General features: G+C 34.6%; 1 long non-coding RNA gene across 1 annotated transcript in view; it reads left to right on the plus strand.

Moving 5' to 3' along the window:
• Positions 1–7,965, plus strand: part of LOC137636079 (uncharacterized) — a 51,566-nt gene extending 43,601 nt beyond the window's left edge. The window contains exons 2-3 of the long non-coding RNA XR_011042915.1: positions 7,292–7,411; positions 7,913–7,965. This is a non-coding gene — a long non-coding RNA (uncharacterized lncRNA). The remainder of the gene's footprint in view (positions 1–7,291; positions 7,412–7,912) is intronic.
• Positions 7,966–9,446: the final 1,481 nt, after the last annotated feature.

Genomic DNA, 9,446 nt, shown 5'->3' on the forward strand with positions numbered 1-9,446 from the left:
GGACATCGATGTCACAGAGACTTCAAACTTAGTTCATATTTGAGTGTATGAAAATCCACGCCAATTAATACATGCTAAGATCAAAGGTCAAGGTCGAGCAAAAGGTCGAGAAATAAGTTTTCGTGGGCGAAGGTCTGCGTTCCACTGAGTGCCCCTCTAGGTACAATTGTTACGAGATTATATAATTAGAGGGAGATTGGTTCAGTTCTATGGTTCAAGATTTCATTTGTTTAGTTTACTCGGCTGTAACTGAACACAACTCTTTTTGTTAATTTGTCATTATTGATAAGTTAGACGTAAAACAGGTTGAGAGATACATACACTATGCCTTCTGTGGCTCACTGTAGGAACTACGACAGTTAGGCTATATATCAGCCGATCTCATTTTTTTTAATTGAGTTTTGATCTCTCTCTCTCTCTCTCTCTCTCTCTCTCTCTCTCTCTCTCTCTCCTCAGGTAACCGAGTCAAACTTAAAAATGGTCTCTTCTCAGATAATTTCTCCAAATACTGACTTGTACTATATTCTCTTAATTATCAATATAACTCATGATTCATCATAGAATCTGATTCATCATAGAATCTGATTCATATATAAATTTATAAATTCAAAATCTGAAGTTAATGGAATTATCATGGGCGATATCAAGGGCGTCCGAAACATAAATGGTCTCTTCACCGACAATCTCACAATTTTCCCCATATCTCATTTTCTTCCTCCACGCTTAATTGTACCAACTTTTACTATATTTTCTTCCATTTCTATACATTTTACGATTCATCTTCATGATATGATTCATCTAGATCAATTTTATGAATTCAAAATTTTAATCATTTATGGAGTTGTCGTCGGTGAAAAGGCAGTTATCAAAATGGTCTCTTCACCGATAATTTTCCTATAACTCATTTTCTTCCTCCGCGCTCATTCGTACTATATTTTCTCCATTTTCCTTATATTTTACGATTAATCTGTAGAATATGGTTCATCTGGATGCACTTTATAAATTTAGTGTGTGATTAGTTAATGTTTTTCGTCGGTGAAAAGGCCGTCGATCTACGAGCTATCTTAAACCGTTATTTTGAAACTCACGTAAACACCTTAATGTGACTTTTTATAGTTTCGTTTATAATTTAAGTTTCTTTTCAAATAATTAACTATTTCTTATGTTGATTTACGTAATTGTGGATATCTTGCACACCGAAGTTGGAAGGAGGTTATGTTTTACCTCCTGTTTGTGTTTTGTTTGTTTGTGAACACCTTCCTGCCCACAATTTTAATCATAGAGTAAAGTAGATTATATAATTTCGAACAAACTATTTACTAATGGAAAACTTTTAATTGTATTAAAATAGACAAATATTCTAAGTCTGGTAATGTCCCTGACTGATAAACGCCAGACTGTGGTTTGAGTCTCGTTCAAACTTGTTAGTTTCTTTGGTTGCTGCAACCTTACTATCCTTCTGAGCTAAGGAATGGGGGCTTTGGGAGAGCCTATAGGTCTTATCAGCTGGGTCATCAGCAGCCATTGTCTGGCTTAGGCGCTCACCATATGCATATATGGTCAGTCTCTAGGACATTGTCCTGCTCGATAGGGCAATGTCACTGTCCCTTTTCTCAGCTATTCACGGGTGGCCTTTAAACCTTTAAACTAATAGTACAGTCAATTCCTTTAGTATTTAATATATAGGAAGTGGAAAATTTATCTTAAATGGGGAAATGCTGCTGCTTCTACGATTATCCCTTTATTTAGTCATATACGTAGATTACAGGGAAAATAGCCCAGTGAAGAAAGGAAATAAGGAAACCACAATAAAAGTAATTAACAATTAAAAATAAAATATTTTAATATCAGTAACAGTATTAGAATAAATATTTCCTAAATAATCTATGAAATCTTTAACAAAACAAGAAGGGAAATAAGATAGAACAGTGTGCCCGAGTGTACCCTCAAGCAAGAGAACTCTAATCCAAGACAGTGCAAGGCCATGGTACAGAGGCCATGGCACTACCCAAGACTAGAGAACAATGGTTTGATTTTAGTGTTACCAACTGAAGTCGTATAATCATAAGACTATAATAACTAAGAGTGGTTGCCATAAGTGCTAATTTAAAAGCCCAATCCCTTTGTTTCTTATGTCACTCACCCCTTATAGGCCTATAGGGAGACCATCTCTCACTACGCCCCAAAGGAACAATGTCGTATTGTAGTCTGTCTTTAGCAGCTGTTGATTCAATTGGGCATTGAAAGGTTTAAAGACAAGGGACATTGACATTGCCCTATTAAGCAGGACAATGCTCTAGAGACTGACCATGTATACATATGATCAGCACCCAAGCCCTCTCTTCACCCAAGCTAAGACCGAGGAAGGCCAGGCAATGGCTACTGATGACTCAGCAGGTAGACCTATAGGCTCCCTCAAACACCCCATCCTTAACTCACAAGGATGGTGAGGTTGCAGGGACCAAAGGAACTAACAAGCTTGAGGCCACCACATGACATTGGCTTAGGAATGACCAGGTACATAGCTTTATGCTTCATTGCTAAATAATTTGGCTCGTGATCTCTATAGAACCATCTTACTATTATTACTAGTTAAGTTACATCGCCAGTTGGAAAAGCAAGATGCTATAAACCCAAGGGGTCCTAACAAGGAAAAATAGCCCAGTGAGGAAATGAAATAAGGACAAACTACAAGAGAAGCAATGAACAATTGATATGAAATATTTTAATAACATGAACATTGATATAGATTTTTTATATATGCACTACAAACTTTTCAAAAAAAAAAAAAACCTCAGGTCTTGAACAGTGCCACAACTTCTGTACCATAGTTTTTTACTGTTTTTGGGTAGAGTTCTCTTGCTTGAGGGTAGACTCTTGCACACTATTCTACCATATTTCTCTTCCTCTTGTTTTTCAAATTTTTATAGTTTATATATGAAATGTTTATTTTAATATTGTTATTGTTCTTAAAATATTTTAATTGTTAACTACCTTTCTTGTAGTTTCCTTTTTTCCTTTCCTCACTGGGCTATTTTCCCCGTTGGATCCCCTGGGCTGTAGTTTAGCAAGTAATAATGATGATAATAAAATGATAGAATAGTGTGCTTGAGGTGCAGTCAAGGTCACAGGCAAGCAAAACGACCAAAATTAGTCCAAAAGGTCGAGAACTAAGTTGACCTTTTTGTCTATTAAAGAGTTCCACTCTGTTGATATCAATTTCAGTGGAGGTCGTGTGACCAATGACCTTTTAAAGAGCTATATTAATCACCCCCTCACACCCGCCTTAGTTGCTTACAGTTGGGGTGAGGTTGGGGGTGTCTTTTAACTGGCCGCTCAGAGTAGGGGTGTAAGGCTCTTATCATTATTACACAGCGTATTTTCTATATATACGAATATCCTACTTTTTAAATTTTTTGGTTAAATAATTTTGTCATTGAGGACAATATGGAAATAATCATGTAAACGTAACCATTTAAAATGCAACACCATACACACTTGCTCTTAAAATCAGCTCTGTTCATGTTTGCGATTTGACAACAACAGTTTAAAAACGATAATTTATCGAGAATGGTACGAAGTCATCTTAAGTATCAAGCGTGTATTTATCAATCGAGTTTTCGTTACGTCTGATGTACATTTATAAGACTGTCAAGATGCTAGAGAAATCTCAGTTGATCAATGTCAATCAATCCAACAATTGATGATTAATAGTTCGTGCATAGATTATCAAAGGAGAATGCATTTTATCATTCGTACAATAAAAGGAGTTCCATTAGTCTCGATCTGAAATAACATATATATTTCAATTATTAATCTCCTCTATTTTTGTAATTGTTGGAGGCATAGCTATTTTACTTTAAGGGCTGCTTTTCTGGTCCCATCACACTGTGGACCCCTACTCTGTACGGGACATCCACAGTCATTTTACCAGGTACATTTCAAAGTATTCAACATTTCACACAATGCATATTGCTCGTTTATTGTCAAATCCACTTTATGGAAGTACTTAAAGAACAAGAAAGTCTTCAGGTTCCTCTTGCAAGCCTTAACAATATCTTCAGTCTTTATGATGTCTAGTGGGAGATTATTGTATAGTCTCGCGGCCGGATATTTGAAACCTCTAGAGCCTATTCTACACACACACACACAAACACGCACACACAAACATACACAAACACACATATATAAATAGGTTCCATTAATTTGAAACCATCTGTAACTATTCTCGAGTCAGCACGAGTTGCTGGCTGCACAATATGTAGCAATTCTCTTAGATATTTTGGAAGGCCGGTTCTGATAACTAGATGGACTAATGTAAATATTTTAAACTCAATTAGTTTAAAGGCAGCCAGTATAAATCAAATTAGTGTATGAGCAATATCTCTCTCTCTCTCTCTCTCTCTCTCTCTCTCTCTCTCTCTCTCTCTCTCTCTCTCTCAATGCGAAATATTTTTCGTGTTATGACTTCGATAGACAGTAAGGCAGACAACGAACAATTTTCCTAATGAAGAAATCTATGATAATGAATATTTATTAAAAATGATGAAATCAATATAATTGATAAAAATGGTGAAATTGATATATTTTAAAAAATCTCACGAAAAGTTTTAACTTAACCGAGATATTCGTCTGATATTTAAACCCCAAATAAATTTACATTTTTAATGGTTGCAAAAGATGCTGAAAAGCCTCCCGTGGCATTAAAGTAGTTGTACCTTTTTGCACCAGAGGACAAAGAGTGGTTGCAAGACTAAAACTGCTCCCAGACTCCAGTGTTGTTATGGGGTTTTGACCAAATTCGTTTATATAAGTACTTGCAAGGCAAGATCGTTTACAGTGCGCCAGTGCTTTCATTTATCTGCGTTATGTGGTTAATTGTTCATTTATTGTTTCTTGTGTCATTGCTTGGAAAATCTCTCTCTCTCTCTCTCTCTCTCTCTCTCTCTCTCTCTCTCTCTCTCTCTCTACGCCTTTAAAAGTTTTTATTTACCTACAATTAGATGAATCTATAGTCAGAATAGAGATTGAGAGTAGATTGTGTAACAGCCTTAAACAATTAGCGAACAGGTATTTAAAACAGAGAGAGAGAGAGAGAGAGAGAGAGAGAGAGAGAGAGAGAGAGAGAGAGAGAGAGTGCACTAAATTTCGTCTTTCACCAAGTGTACTTAGACACCTCGAAGTATTTGACGAGAGTAGCGAAGATCAATTTAATGACTCTATTTTACAAATCACAAAGAACTATTTGGCTTTATCTTTGTCTGATATTAAAGCAATAGGATTTTAAGGACTTTTCTAAAGGATAATGGATCCTTATTCCTCCCCCTATCCGGGTGGGTTCCTGAATCCTATAACTGCCTACAGTACACCCTTGTGCTAACTTTGGTGCTCACTCCGCAAAATAAGTTTGCGGCCACTCTATCTAATAATAGATAGCTGCAAAGCTTCTAAGCTTATAATTATTATTAGAATTAAGCTTAATTTACCTGTACATAACTAAATTAATAATATTCTTAATATTTACTTTTATCCTTTAATTCTACCTTGAAATTAGTTGGGATGTCTTCTGTTTTGGATTTACCCCGTAACAACAAATGGTCTCTTCACCGACAATCTCCCTATTTTCCCCATATCTCATTTTCTTCCTCAAAGCTTAATTGTACCAACTTTTACCATATTTTCTTCATTTTCTCTATATTTTATTATTCATCTTCATAATATGATTCATCTGCATTCAGTTTATGAATTCGAAATTTGAACTCATTTTAGAAAAGGCCGTTACTAAAATGGTCTTTTCACCGACACTATCCCGATTTTCTCCATATCTTATTTTCTTCCTCCACGCTTAGTTTTACTTTATTTTCTTAATTTTATATGTTTTTCATGATTAATATACATAATATGACTCATTTGGATGCAATTTATGAATTTATTATGCGATTATTTAATAGATTTTTCTTCGGCGAAAAGGCCGTCGATCTACGATCGGTTAGTTTGAAATTCTCATGACGTCTTGATGTGATATTTTTATAGTTTTATTTATAGTTTTAGTATATTTGCAAATGATTAATTATTTCTTATGTTGATTTACGTAATTGTGGATATCTTGCACATCGAAGTTGGAAGGAGGTTATGTTTTACCCCCTGTTTGTGTTTTGTTTGTGTGTGAACACCTTCCTGGGCACAAATTTAGTCGTAGTGTATAGTTTTGAACGACCTTGAGAAAGTTTATTCGCTTAATTTTTCTCTGAGATTTTACTAATATAAACTTTTAATTATTTTAGAATAGGGAAATATTCTAGCACTAGTAATAGTCAATTCTTTTGGTATTTAATATATAGGAAGTGGAAAATTCAATTTAAAAGGACAAATACTGTATTTTCTACGACTTTCCCTTTATTTGGTCATATACGTAGAGTAAAAGACTGTCATTTTGAATATTATTATTATTATTATTATTATTATTATTATTATTATTATTATTATTATTATTATTATTATTATTATTATTACTTGCTAAGCTACATCCCTAGTTGGAAAAGCAGAATACTATAAGACCGAGGGCTCCAACATGGAAAATAGCCCAGTGAGGAAATGAAATAAGGAAACCACAAGAAAATTAACAATTAAAAATAAAATATTTTACTAACAGCAACAGTATTAGATAAAAAATATTTCCTATATAATCTATGAAATCTTTAACAAAACAAGAAGAGAAATAAGATAGAACAGTGTGCCCGAGTGTACCCTCAAGCAAGAGAACTCTAACCCAAGACAGTGCTAGATTTCGGAGTGTTACTAATTGAAGTCTTATAATCATAAGACTATAATAACTAACAGTGGTTGCCATAAGTGTTAATTTAAAATCCCAATCCCTTTGTTTCTTATGTCACTCACCCCTTAGAGGCCTATAGGAAGACCATCTCTCACTACGACCCAAAGGAACAATGTCGTATTGTAGTCTGTCTTTAGCAGCTGTTGATTCAATTGGGAATTTAAAGGTTTAAAGACAAGGGATATTGACATCGCCCTAGCAAGCAGGACAATGCCCTAGAGACTGACCATGTATACATATGATCAGCGCCCAAGTCCTCTCTTCACCCAATCTAGGATCAATTAGGACCAGGCAATGACTGAGTTATCAGCATGTAGATATATATATATATATATATATATACACACATACTTGCTCTTTTTATATAAGGGGGACTTTTTGTGTTAGGTTAGATGAAAATAAAGATAATTATCAGTGTCGTATTTTATCCTAATTGTGATTTTTTGCCTTTTCCAGATGCTGTACATATTATGTAGCCTACTACTTCGATTCAGACTCAACACTGAATGGGCATACAGGCCCCAACACCGGGATATGTAGCCACAAATCATGAATCAAAGCATCCAATAAATTAAGGCAAGAGTCGGGATTAGTTTTTAGAGAGAGAGAGAGAGAGAGAGAGAGAGAGAGAGAGAGAGAGAGAGAGAATGCACTGTACTTTTTACCAATGCTAACAAGTTACACGAACTAGGCTTAGTCAGAAAAAGGAATTTTCTGGCTACCTCTTCTAGGGGAAAATTCGTTTTAGCTTCCCGGGGGAAATTTTATTATTCTGTTTTACTGGAATTGACTTTTTTCCAGTTTTTCCAGGTGTATTGAAATGTCCTTTGTCATGTAGGCAATTATCTTCGATTTTGGCGAAAGCAACTAACATACGGCAATTGTTATTTTTTTGGAAATTTCTAGTTAGTTTACGTTTGGTATAATTTTGATATTAAAAATTCGATGTTGGGTTTGTGTAGACTAATAGGACCTTATATAAGATACTAGGTCGATTACATTTGCATTTTTTATTTAATAATGAAATCAATTTACCTATTTACTCTGTCGTTGTAACAGCTTGATTTTATTTTTCAGACAAACCATGATGGTACTGAAGCAGTTTGGTCGTAGCAGTTGTTAAGAAGAGAGACTCCTAAAAACGTAAGTCTTTACCTCGGATACGATATCCTTTTTTTATGTCAAGTTTCGATTCCTAAGTCATTGATAGCAACTATTTAAATAACTTTACGAGCGAGGTGTTTAGGAAACTTGATTGTCGTTTAAAAATTGTTGGGTATAATTTATTATATTTTGGTTTTGCTGGTAATGTAGGGGCATTGGAAGGCAGTTATGGACTGAAAAACTCTCTCTCTCTCTCTCTCTCTCTCTCTCTCTCTCTCTCTCTCTCTCGACATATTCCTCGTAATTTCTCTGTATTTCTTAGGGTATTCCAGTTTGACGTAGGAGTGTATCAGACCTTTAACAAGATTTTTTTTTTACCATCTTTCACCCCCTTAATAAGTTCTCATCTATAGAAAAATTCCAGCTGTACAAAAATATAGTCTATAGATCCTCTTATATTGAGGTCTATTTCAAGATGTGATATGCAGGGCCATTCTTTTCCTATTGTAGTCTATAGTTCACTTTATATATGTAGCATTTTTTTTAAGCCTTGCAAGACAAAGAAAGTGTAGCCCGAATTTTCGGTTGTGGCATTATTGACTCTACCAGGTGACTAAATTGCTTAGTTTTGTATGTTGGTGTAGTAGGATTGAGTTTGTTCTGTCTGTTTATTAAAAGAGGGTTTTCATTGTCCTTGATTTTAGTAAGATTTCGTATAGGTCATAGAAAATGGCCCCATGGTTTTACTTACAAAAAATGAATTTTCCTCTTTGAGCGAAGTTGTCGTACGATTGAAGATGCGTTATCTTAATTGTTACGTTATTTTGTATATTATGCTTATTCTAATATGTAAAAGAAGCCTGCCTCTCTCTCTCTCTCTCTCTCTCTCTCTCTCTCTCTCTCTAATGTGTTCACGGTAACATCTCCCAGTGCAGTGAGTTTGGCTTTGCTGTTCAAAATGTATTTTGTGGATGTTTTGGTCAGAAAACTTTATCCGATTTTGAGTTTTTTCTGTTTTTAAGATTTTAATGTTGTAAGCAGCAGAGGTTTGATAGGTAATATTTAAATGTGATTTATTATAGGTTTTTCATTTCTACAATCTTTATCAACAAGATTTAATATATTTTTTATCTCATAAATTTATTACGGCATAATCCGTAGGAATTTAGCCGATTCATTGGGCCTGTAAATGTATTTTTCGTTTTTAGTTTTTTGGCGAGTAGAAATGGACATGTTATAATGAACTTATTGAAAAATCGCTTAAAAATATGAAAAAAAATTTCTATTCCTCCTGTGTGTTCCTAGAATATTCTATTTTTCCTTGTTTCCTATCCTCACTGGGCTATTTTTCCGTGTAAGAGCCCCCGAGCTTATAGCATCCTGCTTTTCCAATTACGGTTTTAGCCCGGCAAGTAATGATAATAATAATAATAATAGTAATAGAAAATACACATTTCAAATAAATAAACAAAACTTCAATGGAAAGAAATCTAAGTAAATGATAACA

The sequence above is a fragment of the Palaemon carinicauda genome, unplaced genomic scaffold, assembly GCF_036898095.1.
Source record: "Palaemon carinicauda isolate YSFRI2023 unplaced genomic scaffold, ASM3689809v2 scaffold224, whole genome shotgun sequence".
NCBI lineage: Eukaryota > Metazoa > Arthropoda > Malacostraca > Decapoda > Palaemonidae > Palaemon > Palaemon carinicauda.